The sequence below is a fragment of the Lissotriton vulgaris genome, chromosome 12 (assembly GCF_964263255.1).
Source record: "Lissotriton vulgaris chromosome 12, aLisVul1.2, whole genome shotgun sequence".
Taxonomy (NCBI): Eukaryota; Metazoa; Chordata; class Amphibia; order Caudata; family Salamandridae; genus Lissotriton; species Lissotriton vulgaris.
In genome coordinates, this window is record NC_141700.1 from 584,668,754 (window position 1) to 584,692,040 (window position 23,287).

The window sequence follows — 23,287 nt, forward strand, 5'->3', positions numbered from 1 at the left end:
GCCTGAGCCGCGGGAAAAGGTACCGGTTGCTGTTCCAGTAGTCCTGTGGGCGTGCCACGGGTGTGCTCTCGAAGAATGTCGGAAGCCGATATTCAAGGTACTGAGCAGTTAGTGCGAGTTCAAGACAGCTGAACGCCGCAATCCACATGGATTTCATTATATTTTACGAGCAGAACTGAACGGCTGCTCACTTGAGTATTATCACAACATCAAGGCACTACGAAGACCACAGGCCACTGGGGTGGCCACGCCCACAACGGTGGAATACATTGAAATATAAATGGTGCTGCGAACATTGCCACTCATTCTATTCTCAAGCCATAACCCCTGAAGAAGGGACAGTTGGTTCATGAACAGCGGGTTTGTCTGTCTACCCGCACCACTACCTTGAATAAAACATTTGGCATATCCTTACCTGACGGTGGTCCTTTCCCACAGCAGGCAACTTGTTGTGATGGTGTTTATGCGGCTTGCCTGAGCCGCAGGAAAAGGTACCGGCTGCTGTTCCAGCAGTCCTGTGGGCGCGCAACGGGCATGCTCTCGAAGGACGTCAGAAGCCGATATTCAAGGTACTGAGCAGGTGGTGCGAGTTCAAGACAGCTGAACGCCGCAATCCACATGGATTTCATTTTATTTTACCAGCAGAACTGAACGGCAGCTCACTTGAGTATTATCATAACATCAAGGCACTACGAAGACCACAGGCCACTGTGGTGGCCACGCCCACAACGGCGGATTACATTGAAATATAAATGGTGCTGCGAACATTGCCGCTCATTCTATGCTCAAGCGACAACCCCTGAAGAAGGGACAGTTGGTTCATGAACAGTGGGTTTGTCTGTCTACCCGCACCGCTACCTTGAATAAAACATTTGGCATATCCTTACCTGACGGTGGTCCTTTCCCACAGCAGAAAACTTGTTGTGATGGTGTTTATGCGGCTTGCCTGAGCCGCAGGAAAAGGTATCGACTGCTGTTCCAGCAGTCCTGTGGACGTGCCACGGGCGTGCTCTCGAAGGACGTCGGAAGCCGATATTCAAGGTACTGAGCAGTTGGTCAGTTGGTGCGAGTTCAAGACAGCCAAACGCCGCAATCCACATGGATTTCATTTTATTTTACGAGCAGAACTGAACGGCAGCTCACTTGAGTATTATCATAACATCAAGGCACTACGAAGACCACAGGCCACTGTGGTGGCCACGCCCACAACGGTGGATTACATTGAAATATAAATGGTGCTGCGAACATTGCCGCTCATTCTATGCTCAAGCGATAACCCCTGAAGAAGGGACAGTTGGTTCATGAACAGTGGGTTTGTCTGTCTACCCGCACCGCTACCTTGAATAAAACATTTGGCATATCCTTACCTGACGGTGGTCCTTTCCTACAGCAGGCAACTTGTTGTGATGGTGTTTATGCGGCTTGCCTGAGCCGCAGGAAAAGGTATCGACTGCTGTTCCAGCAGTCCTGTGGATGTGCCACGGGCGTGCTCTCGAAGGATGTCGGAAGCCGATATTCAAGGTACTGAGCAGTTGGTCAGTTGGTGCGAGTTCAAGACAGCTGAACGCCGCAATCCACATGGATTTCATTTTATTTTACGAGCAGAACTGAACGGCAGCTTACTTGAGTATTATCATAACATCAAGGCACTACGAAGACCACAGGCCACTGGGGTGGCTATGCCCACAACGGCGGAATACATTGAAATATAAATGGTGCTGCGAACATTGCCGCTCATTCTATTCTCAAGCCATAACCCCTGAAGAAGGGACAGTTGGTTCATGAACAGCGGGTTTGTCTGTCTACCCGCACCGCTACCTTGAATAAACATTTGGCATATCCTTACCTGACGGTGGTCCTTTCCTACAGCAGGCAACTTGTTGTGATGGTGTTTATGCGGCTTTGCCTGAGCCGCGGGAAAAGGTACCGGTTGCTGTTCCAGTAGTCCTGTGGGCGTGCCACGGGTGTGCTCTCGAAGAATGTCGGAAGCCGATATTCAAGGTACTGAGCAGTTAGTGCGAGTTCAAGACAGCTGAACGCCGCAATCCACATGGATTTCATTATATTTTACGAGCAGACCTGAACGGCAGCTCACTTGAGTATTATCATAACATCAAGTCACTACGAAGACCACAGGCCACTGGGGTGGCCACGCCCACAACGGTGGAATACATTGAAATATAAATGGTGCTGCGAACATTGCCACTCATTCTATTCTCAAGCCATAACCCCTGAAGAAGGGACAGTTGGTTCATGAACAGCGGGTTTGTCTGTCTACCCGCACCGCTACCTTGAATAAAACATTTGGCATATCCTTACCTGACGGTGGTCCTTTCCCACAGCAGGCAACTTGTTGTGATGGTGTTTATGCGGCTTGCCTGAGCCGCAGGAAAAGGTACCGGCTGCTGTTCCAGCAGTCCTGTGGGCGCGCAACGGGCATGCTCTCGAAGGACGTCAGAAGCCGATATTCAAGGTACTGAGCAGGTGGTGCGAGTTCAAGACAGCTGAACGCCGCAATCCACATGGATTTCATTTTATTTTACCAGCAGAACTGAACGGCAGCTCACTTGAGTATTATCATAACATCAAGGCACTACGAAGACCACAGGCCACTGTGGTGGCCACGCCCACAACGGCGGATTACATTGAAATATAAATGGTGCTGCGAACATTGCCGCTCATTCTATGCTCAAGCGACAACCCCTGAAGAAGGGACAGTTGGTTCATGAACAGTGGGTTTGTCTGTCTACCCGCACCGCTACCTTGAATAAAACATTTGGCATATCCTTACCTGACGGTGGTCCTTTCCCACAGCAGAAAACTTGTTGTGATGGTGTTTATGCGGCTTGCCTGAGCCGCAGGAAAAGGTATCGACTGCTGTTCCAGCAGTCCTGTGGACGTGCCACGGGCGTGCTCTCGAAGGACGTCGGAAGCCGATATTCAAGGTACTGAGCAGTTGGTCAGTTGGTGCGAGTTCAAGACAGCCAAACGCCGCAATCCACATGGATTTCATTTTATTTTACGAGCAGAACTGAACGGCAGCTCACTTGAGTGTTATCATAACATCAAGGCACTACGAAGACCACAGGCCACTGGGGTGGCCACGCCCACAACGGTGGAATACATTGAAATATAAATGGTGCTGCGAACATTGCCGCTCATTCTATGCTCAAGCCACAACCCCTGAAGAAGGGACAGTTGGTCCATGAACAGCGGGTTTGACTGTCTACCGGCACCGCTACCTTGAATAAAACATTTGGCATATCCTTACCTGACGGTGGTCCTTTCCCACAGCATGCAACTTGTTGTGATGGTGTTTATGCGGCTTGCCTGAGCCGCAGGAAAAGGTACCGGCTGCTGTTCCAGCAGTCCTGTGGGCGCGCCACGGGCGTGCTCTCGAAGGACGTTAGAAGCCGATATTCAAGGTACTGAGCAGTTGGTGCGAGTTCAAGACAGCTGAACGCCGCAATCCACATGGATTTCATTTTATTTTACGAGCAGAACTGAACGGCAGCTCACTTGAGTATTATCATAACATCAAGGCACTACGAAGACCACAGGCCACTGTGGTTGCCACGCCCACAACGGCGGATTCCATTTAAATATAAACGGTGCTGCGAACATTGCCGCTCATTCTATGCTCAAGCGACAACCCCTGAAGAAGGGACAGTTGGTTCATGAACAGTGGGTTTGTCTGTCTACCCGCACTGCTACCTTGAATAAAACATTTGGCATATCCTTACCTGACGGTGGTCCCTTCCTACAGCAGGAAACTTGTTGTGATGGTGTTTATGCGACTTGCCTGAGCCGCAGGAAAAGGTATCGACTGCTGTTCCAGCAGTCCTGCGGACGTGCCACGGGCGTGCTTTCGAAGGACGTCGGAAGCCGATATTCATGGTACTGAGCAGTTGGTCAGTTGGTGCGAGTTCAAGACAGCTGAATGCCGCAATCCACATGGATTTCATTTTATTTTACGAGCAGAACTGAACGGCAGCTCACTTGAGTATTATCATAACATCAAGGCACTACGAAGACCACAGGCCACTGGGGTGGCCATGCCCACAACGGCGGAATACATTGAAATATAAATGGTGCTGCGAACATTGCCGCTCATTCTATTCTCAAGCCATAACCCCTGAAGAAGGCACAGTTGGTTCATGAACAGCGGGTTTGTCTGTCTACCCGCACCGCTACCTTGAATAAAACATTTGGCATATCCTTACCTGACGGTGGTCCTTTCCTACAGCAGGCAACTTGTTGTGATGGTGTTTATGCGGCTTTGCCTGAGCCGCGGGAAAAGGTACCGGTTGCTGTTCCAGCAGTCCTGTGGGCGTGCCACGGGTGTGCTCTCGAAGGATGTCGGAAGCCGATATTCAAGGTACTGAGCAGTTAGTGCGAGTTCAAGACAGCTGAACGCCGCAATCCACATGGATTTCATTTTATTTTACGAGCAGAACTGAACAACAGCTCACTTGAGTATTATCTTAACATCAAGGCACTACGAAGACCACAGGCCACTGGGGTGGCCACCCCCACAACAGTGGAATACATTGAAATATAAATGGTGCTGCGAACATTGCCGCTCATTCTATGCTCAAGCGATAACCCCTGAAGAAGGGACAGTTGGTTCATGAATAGTGGGTTTGTCTGTCTACCCGCACCACTACCTTGAATAAAACATTTTGCATATCCTTACCTGACGGTGGTCCTTTCCTACAGCAGGCAACTTGTTGTGATGGTGTTTATGCGGCTTGCCTGAGCCGCAGGAAAAGGTATCGACTGCTGTTCCAGCAGTCCTGTGGATGTGCCACTTGCGTGCTCTCGAAGGATGTCGGAAGCCGATATTCAAGGTACTGAGCAGTTGGTCAGTTGGTGCGAGTTCAAGACAGCTGAACGCCGCAATCCACATGGATTTCATTTTATTTTACGAGCAGAACTGAACGGCAGCTCACTTGAGTATTATCATAACATCAAGGCACTACGAAGACCACAGGCCACTGTGGTGGCCACGCCCACAACGGTGGGTTACATTGAAATATAAATGGTGCTGCGAACATTGCCGCTCATTCTATGCTCAAGCGATAACCCCTGAAGAAGGGACAGTTGGTTCATGAACAGTGGGTTTGTCTGTCTACCCACACCGCTACCTTGAATAAAACATTTAGCATATCCTTACCTGACGGTGGTCCTTTCCTACAGCAGGCAACTTGTTGTGATGGTGTTTATGCGGCTTGCCTGAGCCGCAGGAAAAGGTATCGACTGCTGTTCCCGCAGTCCTGTGGACGTGCCACGGGCGTGCTCTTGAAGGATGTTGGAAGCCGATATTCAAGGTACTGAGCAGTTAGTGCGAGTTCAAGACAGCTGAACGCCGCAATCCACATGGATTTCATTTTATTTTACGAGCAGAACTGAACGGCAGCTCACTTGAGTATTATCATAACATCAAGGCACAATGAAGACCACAGGCCACTGGGGTGGCCACGCCCACAACGGTGGAACACATTGAAATATAAATGGTGCTGCGAACATTGCCGCTCATTCTATTCTCAAGCCATAACCCCTGAAGAAGGGACAGTTGGTTCATGAACAGCGGGTTTGTCTGTCTACCCGCACCGCTACCTTGAATAAAACATTTGGCATATCCTTACCTGACGGTGGTCCTTTCCCACAGCAGGCAACTTGTTTTGATGGTGTTTTTGCGGCTTGCCTGAGCCGCAGGAAAAGGTACCGGCTGCTGTTCCAGCAGTCCTGTGGGCGCGCCACGGGCATGCTCTCGAAGGACGTCAGAAGCCGATATTCAAGGTACTGAGCAGTTGGTGCGAGTTCAGGACAGCTGAACGACGCAATCCACATGGATTTTATTTTATTTTACGAGCAGAACTGAACGGCAGCTCACTTGAGTATTATCATAACATCAAGGCACTACGAAGACCACAGGCCACTGTGGTGGCCACGCCCACAACGGCGGATTACATTGAAATATAAACGGTGCTGCGAACATTGCCGCTCATTCTATGCTCAAGCGACAACCCCTGAAGAAGGGACAGTTGGTTCATGAACAGTGGGTTTGTCTGTCTACCCGCACTGCTACCTTGAATAAAACATTTGGCATATCCTTACCTGACGGTGGTCCCTTCCTACAGCAGGCAACTTGTTGTGATGGTGTTTATGCGACTTGCCTGAGCCGCAGGAAAAGGTATCGACTGCTGTTCCAGCAGTCCTGCGGACGTGCCACGGGCGTGCTCTCGAAGGACGTCGGAAGCCGATATTCATGGTACTGAGCAGTTGGTCAGTTGGTGCGAGTTCAAGACAGCTGAATGCCGCAATCCACATGGATTTCATTTTATTTTACGAGCAGAACTGAACGGCAGCTTACTTGAGTATTATCATAACATCAAGGCACTACGAAGACCACAGGCCACTGGGGTGGCCATGCCCACAACGGCGGAATACATTGAAATATAAATGGTGCTGCGAACATTGCCGCTCATTCTATTCTCAAGCCATAACCCCTGAAGAAGGGACAGTTGGTTCATGAACAGCGGGTTTGTCTGTCTACCCGCACCGCTACCTTGAATAAAACATTTGGCATATCCTTACCTGACGGTGGTCCTTTCCTACAGCAGGCAACTTGTTGTGATGGTGTTTATGCGGCTTTGCCTGAGCCGCGGGAAAAGGTACCGGTTGCTGTTCCAGCAGTCCTGTGGGCGTGCCACGGGTGTGCTCTCGAAGGATGTCGGAAGCCGATATTCAAGGTACTGAGCAGTTAGTGCGAGTTCAAGACAGCTGAACGCCACAATCCACATGGATTTCATTTTATTTTACGAGCAGAACTGAACAACAGCTCACTTGAGTATTATCTTAACATCAAGGCACTACGAAGACCACAGGTCACTGGGGTGGCCACCCCCACAACAGTGGAATACATTGAAATATAAATGGTGCTGCGAACATTGCCACTCATTCTATTCTCAAGCCATAACCCCTGAAGAAGGGACAGTTGGTTCATGAACAGCGGGTTTGTCTGTCTACCCACACCGCTACCTTGAATAAAACATTTGGCATATCCTTACCTGACGGTGGTCCTTTCCCACAGCAGGCAACTTGTTGTGATGGTGTTTATGCGGCTTGCCTGAGCCGCAGGAAAAGGTACCGGCTGCTGTTCCAGCAGTCCTGTGGGCGCGCCACGGGCGTGCTCTCGAAGGACGTCAGAAGCCGATATTCAAGGTACTGAGCAGTTGGTGCGAGTTCAAGACAGCTGAACGCCGCAATCCACATGGATTTCATTTTATTTTACGAGCAGAACTGAACGGCAGCTCACTTGAGTATTATCATAACATCAAGGCACTACGAAGACCACAGGCCACTGTGGTGGCCACGCCCACAATGGTGGATTACATTGAAATATAAATGGTGCTGCGAACATTGCCGCTCATTCTATGCTCAAGCGATAACCCCTGAAGAAGGGACAGTTGGTTCATGAACAGTGGGTTTGTCTGTCTACCCGCACCACTACCTTGAATAAAACATTTTGCATATCCTTACCTGACGGTGGTCCTTTCCTACAGCAGGCAACTTGTTGTGATGGTGTTTATGCGGCTTGCCTGAGCCGCAGGAAAAGGTATCGACTGCTGTTCCAGCAGTCCTGTGGATGTGCCACTTGCGTGCTCTCGAAGGATGTCGGAAGCCGATATTCAAGGTACTGAGCAGTTGGTCAGTTGGTGCGAGTTCAAGACAGCTGAACGCCGCAATCCACATGGATTTCTTTTTATTTTACGAGCAGAACTGAATGGCAGCTTACTGAGTATTATCATAACATCAAGGCACTACGAAGACCACAGGCCACTGGGGTGGCCATGCCCACAACGGCGGAATACATTGAAATATAAATGGTGCTGCGAACATTGCCGCTCATTCTATTCTCAAGCCATAACCCCTGAAGAAGGGACAGTTGGTTCATGAACAGCGGGTTTGTCTGTCTACCCGCACCGCTACCTTGAATAAACATTTGGCATATCCTTACCTGACGGTGGTCCTTTCCTACAGCAGGCAACTTGTTGTGATGGTGTTTATGCGGCTTTGCCTGAGCCGCGGGAAAAGGTACCGGTTGCTGTTCCAGCAGTCCTGTGGGCGTGCCACGGGTGTGCTCTCGAAGGATGTCGGAAGCCGATATTCAAGGTACTGAGCAGTTAGTGCGAGTTCAAGACAGCTGAACGCCGCAATCCACATGGATTTCATTATATTTTACGAGCAGAACTGAACGGCAGCTCACTTGAGTATTATCATAACATCAAGGCACTACGAAGACCACAGGCCACTGGGGTGGCCACACCCACAACGGTGGAATACATTGAAATATAAATGGTGCTGCGAACATTGCCACTCATTCTATTCTCAAGCCATAACCCCTGAAGAAGGGACAGTTGGTTCATGAACAGCAGGTTTGTCTGTCTACCCGCACCGGTACCTTGAATAAAACATTTGGCATATCCTTACCTGACGGTGGTCCTTTCCCACAGCAGGCAACTTGTTGTGATGGTGTTTATGCGGCTTGCCTGAGCCGCAGGAAAAGGTACCGGCTGCTGTTCCAGCAGTCCTGTGGGCGCGCCACGGGCGTGCTCTCGAAGGACGTCAGAAGCCGATATTCAAGGTACTGAGCAGGTGGTGCGAGTTCAAGACAGCTGAACGCCGCAATCCACATGGATTTCATTATATTTTACGAGCAGAACTGAACGGCAGCTCACTTGAGTATTATCATAACATCAAGGCACTACGAAGACCACAGGCCACTGTGGTGGCCACGCCCACAACGGCGGATTACATTGAAATATAAATGGTGCTGCGAACATTGCCGCTCATTCTATGCTCAAGCGACAACCCCTGAAGAAGGGACAGTTGGTTCATGAACAGTGGGTTTGTCTGTCTACCCGCACCGCTACCTTGAATAAAACATTTGGCATATCCTTACCTGATGGTGGTCCTTTCCTACAGCAGAAAACTTGTTGTGATGGTGTTTATGCGGCTTGCCTGAGCCGCAGGAAAAGGTATCGACTGCTGTTCCAGCAGTCCTGTGGACGTGCCACAGGCGTGCTCTCGAAGGACGTCGGAAGCCGATATTCAAGGTACTGAGCAGTTGGTCAGTTGGTGCGTGTTCAAGACAGCCGAACGCCGCAATCCACATGGATTTCTTTTTATTTTACGAGCAGAACTGAACGGCAGCTTACTTGAGTATTATCATAACATCAAGGCACTATGAAGACCACAGGCCACTGGGGTGGCCATGCCCACAACGGCGGAATACATTGAAATATAAATGGTGCTGCGAACATTGCCGCTCATTCTATTCTCAAGCCATAACCCCTGAAGAAGGGACAGTTGGTTCATGAACAGCGGGTTTGTCTGTCTACCCGCACCGCTACCTTGAATAAACATTTGGCATATCCTTACCTGACGGTGGTCCTTTCCTACAGCAGGCAACTTGTTGTGATGGTGTTTATGCGGCTTTGCCTGAGCCGCGGGAAAAGGTACCGGTTGCTGTTCCAGCAGTCCTGTGGGCGTGCCACGGGTGTGCTCTCGAAGGATGTCGGAAGCCGATATTCAAGGTACTGAGCAGTTAGTGCGAGTTCAAGACAGCTGAACACCGCAATCCACATGGATTTCATTTTATTTTACGAGCAGAACTGAACGGCAGCTCACTTGAGTGTTATCATAACATCAAGGCACTACGAAGACCACAGGCCACTGGGGTGGCCACGCCCACAACGGTGGAATACATTGAAATATAAATGGTGCTGCGAACATTGCCGCTCATTCTATGCTCAAGCCACAACCCCTGAAGAAGGGACAGTTGGTCCATGAACAGCGGGTTTGACTGTCTACCCGCACCGCTACCTTGAATAAAACATTTGGCATATCCTTACCTGACGGTGGTCCTTTCCCACAGCAGGCAACTTGTTGTGATGGTGTTTATGCGGCTTGCCTGAGCCGCAGGAAAAGGTACCGGCTGCTGTTCCAGCAGTCCTGTGGGCGCGCCACGGGCGTGCTCTCGAAGGACGTCAGAAGCCGATATTCAAGGTACTGAGCAGTTCGTGCGAGTTCAAGACAGCTGTACGCCGCAATCCACATGGATTTCATTTTATTTTACGAGCAGAACTGAACGGCAGCTCACTTGAGTATTATCATAACATCAAGGCACTACGAAGACCACAGGCCACTGTGGTGGCCACGCCCACAACGGTGGATTACATTGAAATATAAATGGTGCTACGAACATTGCCGCTCATTCTATGCTCAAGCGATAACCCCTGAAGAAGGGACAGTTGGTTCATGAACAGCAGGTTTGTCTGTCTACCCGCACCGCTACCTTGAATAAAACATTTGGCATATCCTTACCTGACGGTGGTCCTTTCCCACAGCAGGCAACTTGTTGTGATGGTGTTTATGCGGCTTGCCTGAGCCGCAGGAAAAGGTACCGGCTGCTGTTCCAGCAGTCCTGTGGGCGCGCCATGGGCGTGCTCTCGAAGGACGTCAGAAGCCGATATTCAAGGTACTGAGCAGGTGGTGCGAGTTCAAGACAGCTGAACGCCGCAATTCACATGGATTTCATTTTATTTTACGAGCAGAACTGAACGGCAGCTCACTTGAGTATTATCATAACATCAAGGCACTACGAAGACCACAGGCCACTGTGGTGGCCACGCCCACAACGGCGGATTACATTGAAATATAAATGGTGCTGCGAACATTGCCGCTCATTCTATGCTCAAGCGACAACCCCTGAAGAAGGGACAGTTGGTTCATGAACAGTGGGTTTGTCTGTCTACCCGCACCGCTACCTTGAATAAAACATTTGGCATATCCTTACCTGACGGTGGTCCTTTCCTACAGCAGGCAACTTGTTGTGATGGTGTTTATGCGGCTTGCCTGAGCCGCAGGAAAAGGTATCGACTGCTGTTCCAGCAGTCCTGTGGACGTGCCACGGGCGTGCTCTCGAAGGACGTCGGAAGCCGATATTCAAGGTACTGAGCAGTTGGTCAGTTGATGCGAGTTCAAGACAACTGAACGCCGCAATCCACATGGATTTCATTTTATTTTACGAGCAGAACTGAACGGCAGCTTACTTGTGTATTATCATAACATCAAGGCACTACGAAGACCACAGGCCACTGGGGTGGCCATGCCTACAACGGCGGAATACATTGAAATATAAAAGGTGCTGCGAACATTGCCGCTCATTCTATTCTCAAGCCATAACCCCTGAAGAAGGGACAGTTGGTTCATGAACAGCGGGTTTGTCTGTCTACCCGCACCGCTACCTTGAATAAACATTTGGCATATCCTTACCTGACGGTGGTCCTTTCCTACAGCAGGCAACTTGTTGTGATGGTGTTTATGCGGCTTTGCCTGAGCCGCGGGAAAAGGTACCGGTTGCTGTTCCAGCAGTCCTCTGGGCGTGCCACGGGTGTGCTCTCGAAGGATGTCCGAAGCCGATATTCAAGGTACTGAGCAGTTAGTGCGAGTTCAAGACAGCTGAACACCGCAATCCACATGGATTTCATTTTATTTTAGGAGCAGAACTGAACGGCAGCTCACTTGAGTGTTATCATAACATCAAGGCACTACGAAGACCACAGGCCACTGGGGTGGCCACGCCCACAACGGTGGAATACATTGAAATATAAATGGTGCTGCGAACATTGCCGCTCATTCTATGCTCAAGCCACAACCCCTGAAGAAGGGACAGTTGGTCCATGAACAGCGGGTTTGACTGTCTACCCGCACCGCTACCTTGAATAAAACATTTGGCATATCCTTACCTGACGGTGGTCCTTTCCTACAGCAGGAAACTTGTTGTGATGGTGTTTATGCGGCTTGCCTGAGCAGCGGGAAAAGGTACCGGATGCTGTTCCAGCAGTCCTGTGGGTGCGCCACGGGCGTGCTCTCGAAGGATGTCGGAAGCCGATATTCAAGGTACTGAGCAGTTGGTGCGAGTTCAAGACAGCTGAACGTTGCAATCCACATGGATTTCATTTTATTTTACGAGCAGGACTGAGCGGCAGCTCACTTGAGTATTATCATAACATCAAGGCACTACGAAGACCACAGGCCACTGTGGTGGCCACGCCCACAACGGCGGAATACATTGAAATATAAATGGTGCTGCGAACATTGCCGCTCATTCTATGCTCAACCGACAACCCCTGAAGAAGGGACAGTTGGTTCATGAACAGCAGGTTTGTCTGTCTACCTGCACCGCTACCTTGAATAAAACATTTGGCATATCCTTACCTGACGGTGGTCCTTTCCTACAGCAGGCAACTTGTTGTGATGATATATATATATATATATATATATAAATATAACACGGAAAAGCCCTAGGTTTCAGGGACATTATAGTTAGTTGATCATTTAAAACTAGAGAAATTTGCCCGTTATAGTTAGTTGAGCTAACTATAACTCGCGCGTCCACAATGCACTGCTGATGATGTCACATATTACATTACTCATGACATGGTCATATTACATCACATGGACATATTACATCACTCATGACATATGAGGTCGCACCAGCTGCTACTTTAGTATGCGACGGGTATGTAGTACAAAGCAGCGCGCTACGTCATGTACGTATAGGGTCGTGCCCGCTGCACGTTGTGTAAGCGACGATTGCACACTGCCAGGCACTGTGTTACATCATAGACGTATGGTGTTGCGACGGGTATGCCATTCCCTCATTTTTTTTTTATGTCTCAAATCTATATCTAAATACCTTTAAAGTGTATGTGAGAGAAAGCAATATTCTAAAATATTTTAAACATTTATATATTTCTAACTGTAATAAACTTATATTACAGTAAATATATTTTCGCAAAATCGCGTCATTGCTATGTAAGCATACCTTACACCACACACAACATGCAACCATCATCTTCATCAAAATTCATGGTCTGTAAAGAAGCCTTCCACTTGAGATAGCCATTCACCTAAAAGTTACATAACCAAAGTTTTCCCCACTGCCAAAGGTAACACGGTTGCATACGCTGTCCACAGCACAATGTAATGTGGTACGGCCCAGGGGCAGTATCATGCATAGATAATGAACACAAAGACACAGATAGTGGAAGTTTGTAAGGGCACGTGCGCTCGACTTGTTTTTATGACCAGGGTCACATATCCAGTGACGTCTACTGGATGCGTGTGGGGTGAGTGTAAACCAGCCCTCAGGGAATGGTTGCTGCTAGCATCAACTACAACAGTAATCATTGGATCACACACGGAGATTCAATAATAAAAGGGTCAATAGTCTGTGCAGCAGTAAGGTAGGGACAGTAGATGTGAAATAATACAGAACAAATGCTATTGTAAAAGAATCACAACTTGTGGTATACTGAGACACAGGCAATAGATCTGAAATAATACACAAAAAGATTGTATCATAAAGGCTCCATCAGTTCTAGTGCACTCAAATAGCCACATCAAAAGCATTCAGCAAGTGCACAGTCAGAGATGATGCGTGCTGCGGGCGGGCCATACTAGGAGCAATGTCTGTTGCCATCAGCACCGCATCATATGCAATAGCGACTCGATCTGAATTATGAACACTGCTGTCTGCAGTGTAGGTCAGAGAGAGCAGTCAGCAAGGGCCCACAGCCACATGATGTGGACTTGAGCTGCCCAGTTTGTAATACACGAAGAAACAAAATGCATGTGCGGAGCCTGCGATGATGCGTATGCATGGTGCGGACAGAGAGCACTGGAGCAATGTCTTTTGCCTACAGGACTGCGTCATCTACACTAGCGATTCGATCTGAATTGTGAACACTGCTGTCTGCAGTGCAAATTGAAGGCAGAAGTCACACAGACATCCATGAATACTTTTTCTCACTTCCTCCTCATAAAATACAACAACATAAATTACAGAAAACTCTGCAATAAATAAATCAAAACAATTTGAATTGCGATCTCTGATGTCCACAGTGAAGAGTGTTATTCAGTGTTCTTTTCCACTACCAAAAAGAATTTGGTCATTGTGCTAAACCTACAACTCATCTAAAAAAAATTCTTCAAGCAAGTATACTAAAAGGATATTGTGTGTATTTCAATAGATGTTGTAGTTACTTGACTACTGGATTCTATAATGAAACAATCACCACTCAATCTGAATTGTGAGCCCTGCTGACCAAAGTGTAGGCCACAGGCAGTGGTCATTAATGCATCACAGCCACGTGCCATTGGATTCGAAAGGACGGAGTTGGTTGCACCTGATAGGAGGGGGTACACAGAAATCATCACAGACTTTTAACTTCTGACATCCTCAATCATAGAATCAAGACCCCGTTTCACTGTTTGGACCTGCTGTACCCCGGTGTAGTCCAGACACTGCAGTCGGCGAAGCCCAATAATCATTTGCAGCAGTTAACTACGGAAGCACAGAGTGTGATGCACCTCCACACAGGGACTTCTATGAAAACCAAGCACAGGTCTTAACACCTTGGCTGTGCAGGATATTCCTCTCCTGTGCTGAGCCATAATAATCTTGGGTGAGGTCGTGACGAGCTCAGCTCTTCATGAGCACACGAGCACAGTGCCTCATGACGAGCTGAGCTCGTCATGAGCACCGAAGGGGTTAAATATCGAACAACGTCCATTGTGGGATCAAGACACCGTTCCACTGTTGGGACCTAGAGTTAGTTGCACCTGGTGGAAGGGAGTACCTTCATCTCCACTCTCAGATGCAGTTTTAACATCGTCCATTATGGGATCAAGACACCGTTCCATTGTTGGGACCTAGAGTTGGTTGCACCTGGTCGAAGGGAGTACCTTCATCTCCACTCTTAGATGCAGTTCTAACATCATCCATTGTGCGATCAAAACACCGTTTCACTGTTGGTACCTGTTCAACTACTGTGTTAGTAGTATACAGAGCACTCCACAGTGCTGGGCCTCAGGCTGAGCGCTCTGTGCCTGTGTCGCAGTAGCCAGCATTGATCTCAGGAGCCTTCCGAGCTCGCAAACCTCGGCCCAGGATCTTCTGCCGGAACGTGGTGGGCCCTCTTTCACATACGGCGGTGTTGAAAGGTGAACTCTGCGGCATATATAAGTTGCAGCAACCATGATGGTTTCTGAGTACCAGCAGGCTGAGAGCATCATTCACGCAGCCACCTTCGCTCATGGCGTCAGCCTTGTGGCGATGTAAGCTGCCCAGACCTGGCAGACACATTTGCCATTCTGGAACAGAACTACACTCAGAGAAACATGCCTTTTATTTATACCCCTATGCTACTCTTGCATACGCCTAACCAGCCCACTACGCTAAAGATTTGGTGGGGAGGGGGCACGTATGCGCTATGTTTTCATAATCTTCCCTACTGACTGTACTATCATGGTTGCCTCCACTGTCCAGTTCACTCAATACACCATCAGTGTATGTTGACATGTACATGTCTGTGGTCTGCATATTCAAGTCTGTCCGGCACATCCCCTCAACACTTTGCATTGTATACTGTTATAATCGAGAATCATTTGCCACCTTCGCACATACTTTGCTCCCATCTCTCCCCGTATTCTGCATTGTGTGACAGAGGTGCCATGCCATGTTTGGCTTGTGTACATGGCTAGCCACGGTTCACCAGTACTTAGCGTTGTTGTGTCTGCTAGGTGTACATGTTGTTTGTCATGTTGTATATGATTATATAAGGTAGCTTGTTTATTCACAAGCAGTGGTTTAGCCCATTTACATATCGCTGTCTTAAAGAGGATACAGAAGTTTTTCTCACAGGTTAAAAGTGTGACCACATCTCAGTCATTCATTACTATGCAAGAATGTCCAACTTCACGACGCTTCTAAGCTTACAGCCCACAATCTTGCGTGCTTTCTTAAAAGCACGCCAACTCCCACAATCCGACCAACATTCACACAACTTTCTAACGGCAGTTATATGCTTCTCAATAACATGCACTCCTACAGAATGTGAGCTGGCAAACCGTATGTCCTTACTGTTTCAAACCGAGTAACTTCCTATGGCAATGTCTCTTCCCACCCACACAAACTAACTCCCAAAGTTCAACTTGTCCTTCAATACCTACTTTGAAAACAGATTTCATGAAACTGAGCAAACTGAAAGAGCTTTTGTTCAGAGCAGAAGTGTTCCTCACTTCTGAAAAAGAAATGTATCGACTGCAGATAGCATGAACTTCATGTAAAATACAGTCCCTTTTAAATAAGAACTTCCCATTACACTTGGTGAATTGTTACACAATTTTCAAAACATCTCACACTCAAGGTCTGGCACACTTTTTTAACATGCTCTCCTCCGGTCTTGACACAGGATTTCAAATAGTTTTTGGTATAATACCAGACTTCATTTATTCGATCATCTCTGGAATAACAGGAACAGTGCCCATAATTATCGCTCTCTTTGCGGCCATCCTACTACTATTATTGCTTGTAAAAAATGGCTGCGCTTCCTGTGGTAACAACTATGTCAGACAGAATATGCCTCCACGCAAAGCTACATCAATACCGTGAAAAAATGGAACAACTTTTCGGCTGCCTGCCTCTACCTATTATTGGAGCAAGCTACAACATGACATTTATTTGCACATATGAAATCTGCGTGCAACCATCTTTTTATTGCAAAACCTGCCCATTCGACTGGCGAATGGATCTATGCATCCCAACAATCACTCCTAATATCCAGCAGATAATGGAGTATCTTGAAAACCATGAAATTGATTGTTCGGGCAGTGGAGAATGGCGGATGCAACGCAAAAAGGTATTGTGGCGGAATGGTATTTCTGCGCAGCCACGAAAGATCTCCTGCTAAGTGCGACCTTTGACAACATTGCCTGCCAATTCAAATTGCCGCTCCAACATTCAAGGAACATTACTGTCCCTTTGAGGATATGAATTGGTTCGTTTTTCTCACATAATGGCAACAATGACCTCTTGGAACATTACGCACCTCAAGCCGCAGAAGAACTTCCGGACTGCAATCTCCAAGACTTGTACGAAATTCACGTTATTCTTGGATTGATTTTTTTCAACTTTTTAAACTTTTTCCTATAATTTTTTTAATACACTTCAATTGAATTATTTTCATATAATAGCTTTTTAAGTATGCTCAGGCATTTGAACTCTGTTTTCATTAATGCCCCTTACGTCTCCAGCCTAACCAGGGATGGGTGATGTATGGCCTATGCAAATACGCTATTTACTTGCTAAATTAGCATAAACCCGACATCCATTTTGAAACCATGTCTATTCTTTGTGCCCACGTCTCTCTGACTGCCTGTTATCCATGAAACCCTTTCACACAAATTAACTCATCCTCAGACTCTGCTCACAAACTGGTGCTCAAGATCAAAAAACATGAAATTTTTTAAGAATTGGTTTGCACAGTGTGGTAATCGTTTCCTACCTTTATTTTCATTATAGAATTTAGTCCCTCATGTCTAATAGCTATTGTTTATGTCACATGGAACTGTAACACTGATGCAGGAGCTTCGGTTTTAATACAGCAGTAGTGGTTGGAGTTTGCCTCAGCTCGATGCCTTAGCTCTTTGCACAAGAATGTTTTTTTGAAAGAGCTGAAGACAATAATGTATGGTTTGACGAGAAGGGTACAGAATGTTTTTCTGAGAAGCACAATGTTTGTGTTCCTCCTCAAAGTTCCAATGTAGGTGGAACTATTACCAATTCTGACACGTACCAGATTGAAACTACTGTAGAAGAGATTGCTGACTGTTCTGTTGATAAGTTTGTGTTACAAAAAAGGAGTACCAGGGTACATAAGAAGTTTGATGATTACATTTTGCAATTTTTTTTCTTAAAGGATACATGTGGTAATCGTATCCTACCTTTATTTTCATTGTAGAATTTAGAGTCATTCAAGTCTAATAGCGATTGTTTATGTCACATGGAACTGTAACATGTAATGTGGAATTCACTGATGCAGGAGCTTACGTTTTAATACAGCAGGAGCAGTTTGGACTTTGCCTCTGCTGGATTCCTTAGCTCTTACATCAGTGGATCTATTTATGGAATTTAAATAAAGACACTTTTTATATAACTTTCAAACTCCATCACTTTATTACACACAGCCACTTTCTTAGACACACCTGATTTTACCATTTCCCTTCTGTGGCATTGCAACATTTTGCATTATATTCTTCATGATTATTTCTTTCTTCCTGCTTGCTACAACACTGCATTCGCGTCTTCAAGCTGGTAGGGGTGAGTAGTTCGCTTCCCACTCCCTGTATGGTACAAACACATACTAACACTACTTACACAGGTATGCTACCGCGGCCAGTATCCTGCACATCACTTTACAGCAATCAGCTCACGGCTTAGGCTCACGGTTTCTTCACCGAGTCTTCAGAGCGGTACCAGTGAGTAGTTTGCTTCCCACTCCTGCTATTGTCTAAACGCATACTAACCCAACCTGCACAGCTATGCTACAGTGGCCAGTATGCTACAGCGCCCAGAGCACATCAGTTTACAGCACTCAGCTCACGGTTTAGGCGCACACTTTCATCCCCTAGTGTACCAGCACCTTACCTCAGCGCCATCTCACTGTGGGCAAAACAGCACTTTCACACCGGTACGGGTAAATATTTCACTTCACACTCCCTGTATAACACACCCTAACCACCCCAAAGAGCTTACAGCGCTCATACCCTCCTCTTTTCTACTTTTTTTGCCCTTTTTTCCTCTTACTCGCTTCAACGGAAACACAAAATGGTTGCGAACACTTCCTAGTTGCAACCGTTCGCAGCCAATAACCAGCAAGCTCGGGCTCGTAACACCTTAGCTAATCAGATGACAGAGTTCCCAAATATCAATATCTGTAAATTTTGATATTTTTCCACAACTACTGAACAGATTTACACTAAATAAACAAAAGCATGCTTTATAGAACAAGACCCTTCTCCCTGCCAAATTTGGGGTAATTCCGTTCACCCGTTCGACCTGTAGTCTTGTCTAAAGTTTCCTATGGAAATTGCATGGACAAAACCCTTTTTGGGACCTTCCTTTTTTCTCGGCTTTCCCCTTGATGTATCTCCCCAGACATTCAATATAGGAGTTGATATGAACAAAGAATTAGTTTGGGAAATTACATGAAGATTCATCAAACGTCACCAAAGTTATAAGCAAAACAATAAGAGGCAGATGTATCAAGAATCCATTTTGCGATTTCTAAATAGCGATTTTTAAGGAATCGCTATTTAGAAATCGCAAAATGGTATGTATGTAAAAAATCGCTATTTTTTAGCGATTTCTTAATCTTCCTTATTTGCGAATTGACAAATTCGCACTTTGCGAATTCGTAATTAAGGAATAATTTCCCATTCATTCCTATGGGCCAGGAGGCCCATAGGAATGATTGTGAAATTAATCTCAATTTGCGATTCGCAATTTGCTAATCGCAAATTGAGAATAATTTAAAGGGTGCAGGGGTGTCTCAAGGACACCCTGCTGCACCCCTGAAACTGACATGTGTGTGCATATGGCGCACATACATGCCCTATTGGCATGTATGGGTGTCACATGCCACCTTCATAATTGCCAAATTGTGCATTTTGAAAGGATTTTGCAAATTAACACCCACCGCAAGTAATTTTAAAATATTTAAATATATGTATCAGTGTTTAACTTTATGTATAAGTGGCTGCATGGGTTGGTGACTGACTCACTGTTTGTATGTGTTTTGAAGACAGCATATGTGCAGGACTGTATGGGTGGATGAGTGTGTATATATGTGTGTTAGTGAGTGAATGCCTGCCTCACTAGTGTCTTTATGAGTAACTACATATGTTTTTATCTAGTATATGTGAGTATTGATGTATATAAGTGAGTATATGTGAGAATGAGAGATTGTGAGAGTTCCTGTTTAAATAAGTATGTCTTTCTATAAGTGATTGTTTAAGAGAGTAAGTATGTGTAAGTTTCCTTAGAAGTAATGTGCTAGTGTGTGTATAGCTGTATATGCAAATAAATGGATGTTCAATAGTTTATTTGCATGTGTGAGTATGTGTGTGAGTAACTTTTGGAAGACTGTCGGTGTGTAACAGGATGTATATGTGTATCACTACATATGATGAGTGAGTATATGTATGAATGACTAAATAGAACTGTTGGTGAATGAGTGGATGTGTATATGGATGGTGGTATTACTGGATTGGTTGTTGTAACTGGTATGGGTATCTCTATTTATATGAACATTTTAGTTTCTATTTTTGAATATGTGTTTCAAGGGTTACATTACACTGAAAGGAGGTCTGTTACTCTGTCACAAGGATGGTGTCATCAGTGATGTCATGAGTGATGTCACTGACCATGTCATGAGTGATGTAATATGTGACATCATCAGCAGTGCATTGCAGGCGCGCAAGTTATAGTGAGTCTAACTAACTATAACGTGGAATTTCAATGGTTTTATGTCAGTAAAATTTCCAGCTAACTATAACTGGTGTGAAACCTATGGTTTTTTCAGTGAATTTAATAGGTTTTTTAAATGCTAATTCCTAACTATAACTGGTGTGAAACCTATGGTTTTTCAGTGAATTTCAAAGGTTTTTTAAAAGCTAATTCCTTTCTATATCGAGTTTCTAACCTACGATTTTTTTTATAAATTTGCTGTTTTGTGTAACTATTAATTATTATTTTTTATTTTTTATAATAATATTTTAAATGTGATTTTTTTTAATCATTTTTTCCTGGGGCTCTCTGGGTGCGCGCACCGGTAAGCTCTCCGGAAAGCGCACCCAGAGCGCTACTTGCGTTCGTGAAAAAAATATGAATGAAAAGTAAATAATAACTCAAGACATTTAGTACCATACATATAAAAGCAGTATTTTTGAATAAAATAAATGAAAATGATTTTGCATTTCCGTGAAACTATCAAAACATCACTTAGGCGCGCCGCGTAAGCGCCCCCGGAAGCGCCTACGGTCGCGCCGTGTTAGTGCCCCCGGAAGCGATTTGTTGCGCGTAGCTTAAGCGCGTCAAGTCATGTCACCTTAAAATAACACTTTTCATTGGTTGCTAACAGTTTTTTTTACAAAGAATGAAATCCCCACCCATTTCCTTCACTTCTTCTTTCACTTTTGTGACTGAAAGACCTGCCTTTTTGCTCTCGGTTCTTTGTTGGATATCTTGGATTATCATGGCTGCCAGACCATCCAGCAGTGAAGATGACTCTAATGATTTCATTGATGAATAGCCTCCTCAGTCGAAGGTCAAAGAACATTTCATCTGGAATTTTTTTTCCATACCTGATGACCAGAAGAAGGTAAATGCTCCAAAAGTGGAGTGCAGGATCTGTCACACAGTCCTGTCACGGGGTGACCCCACTAAAAAATATTCTTTTGGGAACTCCACAATGATTCGCCATGTGGAGAGGAGGCACCCCCAGAATTTTGCCCGGGAAAGTGTCAGGGCTCTGGCACAAGAGGTTCCCAGTGATGGGGCCTCTACATCAACTGGAGGACCAACAACATCAATGAGGGGGAGATCACAAGAGCTGGTTCCGAACATTCAGCCTGCATTTAACAAAGGCGTCCTTAAATGCAGATACTGTGATCATGGTTCGATCATTGGAGAACCATCGCTGCCGTTCCCAGCCCTAATTTTTTATTTTTTTTGCTCCTGTTGAGCAGTTTCCAATCCCTGTTTTTGTTTTTGTTCTAAAAAAAGAAAAAAGAAGAAAAAAAAAGTTATTTTCAGAACTACCTCCAATTCTCATCAAAGAGCTATATTCTTAAAAAAATGAAAAAGAGTAAGTGAAGTGAAGTGCATTGATAAAGGAAAGGAAAATGAGTAAGAAAGAACAGAAAGGCATGAGAGGAGAAAGGAAGTGAAGTAGGGGGACTGAAAGAAGGTGAGTGTTGGGAAGGAAAGTAAGGAGAAGGAGAGTGAACATGGGGAATGTAGATATTCAAAGAAAATGTACAAAAGGAACAGGGGTGTGGAAGGGTAAGAAAAGATTCATTGCTGGAGTTGCATCATTTTTGTGACACACTCCAGCAATGCATCACTTTTGCGCTTCCAGATACATCTAAAATACTGACGTATCTGTAAGTACTTGCGACATAATACGTCATATATTTAATATGACGCATGAGTAGAAGACTGAAGGCCTCATTTATGAGGCCATGCGTCACTTTTACGCCACCGGTACGTCACTTTTTGTGACGCACCAGTGCTGTTAAAAGTGCACCTTATTGAGTCATATTAACAAAGTGACGCATCTAGGTAGATGCGTCACTTTGCAAACCCCTGCGCCACATTATACCTACATCAGGTGTAATGTATGCAAAAGGGACAAATTGACGCAAGAAAGGGTCATAGAGGTGACGCAGTGAAATCTATGAGATATCATTGCGTCACTTTTATGATGCTGTTGCGTCCAAATCTTGCGCCTGTTTCACAACAGGCCTGAGACTGATGCAGGCCCTTTCACATGGGCCTGGCCCCATGTGAAAGGATGCATTGCTGGAGTTGCATCATTTTTGTGACACACTTCAGCAATGCATCACTTTTGCACTTACAGATACGTCTGAAATACTGACGTATATGTAAGTACTTGCGACATAAAGCGTCATATATTTAATATGACGCATGAGTAAAAGACTGAAGGCCTCATTTATGAGGCCATGCGTCACTTTTATGCCACCGGTACATCACTTTTTGTGACGCAACAGTGCTGTAAAAAATGCACCTCATTGAGTCATATTTACAAAGTGGCGCATCTAGGTAGATGCGTCACTTTGTAAACCCCTGCGCCACATTATACCTACGTCAGGTGTAATGTATGCAAAAGGGACGTATTGACGCAAGAAAGGGTCGTAGAGGTGACGCAGTGAAATCTATGAGATATTACTGCGTAACTTTTATGACGCTGTTGCGTCCAAATCTTGCGCCTGTTTCACAGCAGGCGTAAGACTGATGCAGGCCCTTTCACATGGGCCTGGCCCCATGTGAAAGGATGCATTGCTGGAGTTGCATCATTTTTGTGACACAATCCAGCAATGCATCACTTTTGCCCTTACAGATACGTCTAAAATACTAATGTATCTGTAAGTACTTGCGACATAATACGTCATATATTTAATATGATGCATGAGTAGAAGACTGAAGACCTCATTTATAAGGCCATGCGTCACTATTACGCCACCGGTATGTCACTTTTTGTGACGCACCAGTGCTGTTAAAAATGCACCTTATTGAGTCATATTTACAAACTGACACATCTAGGTAGATGCGTCACTTTGTACTTTTACG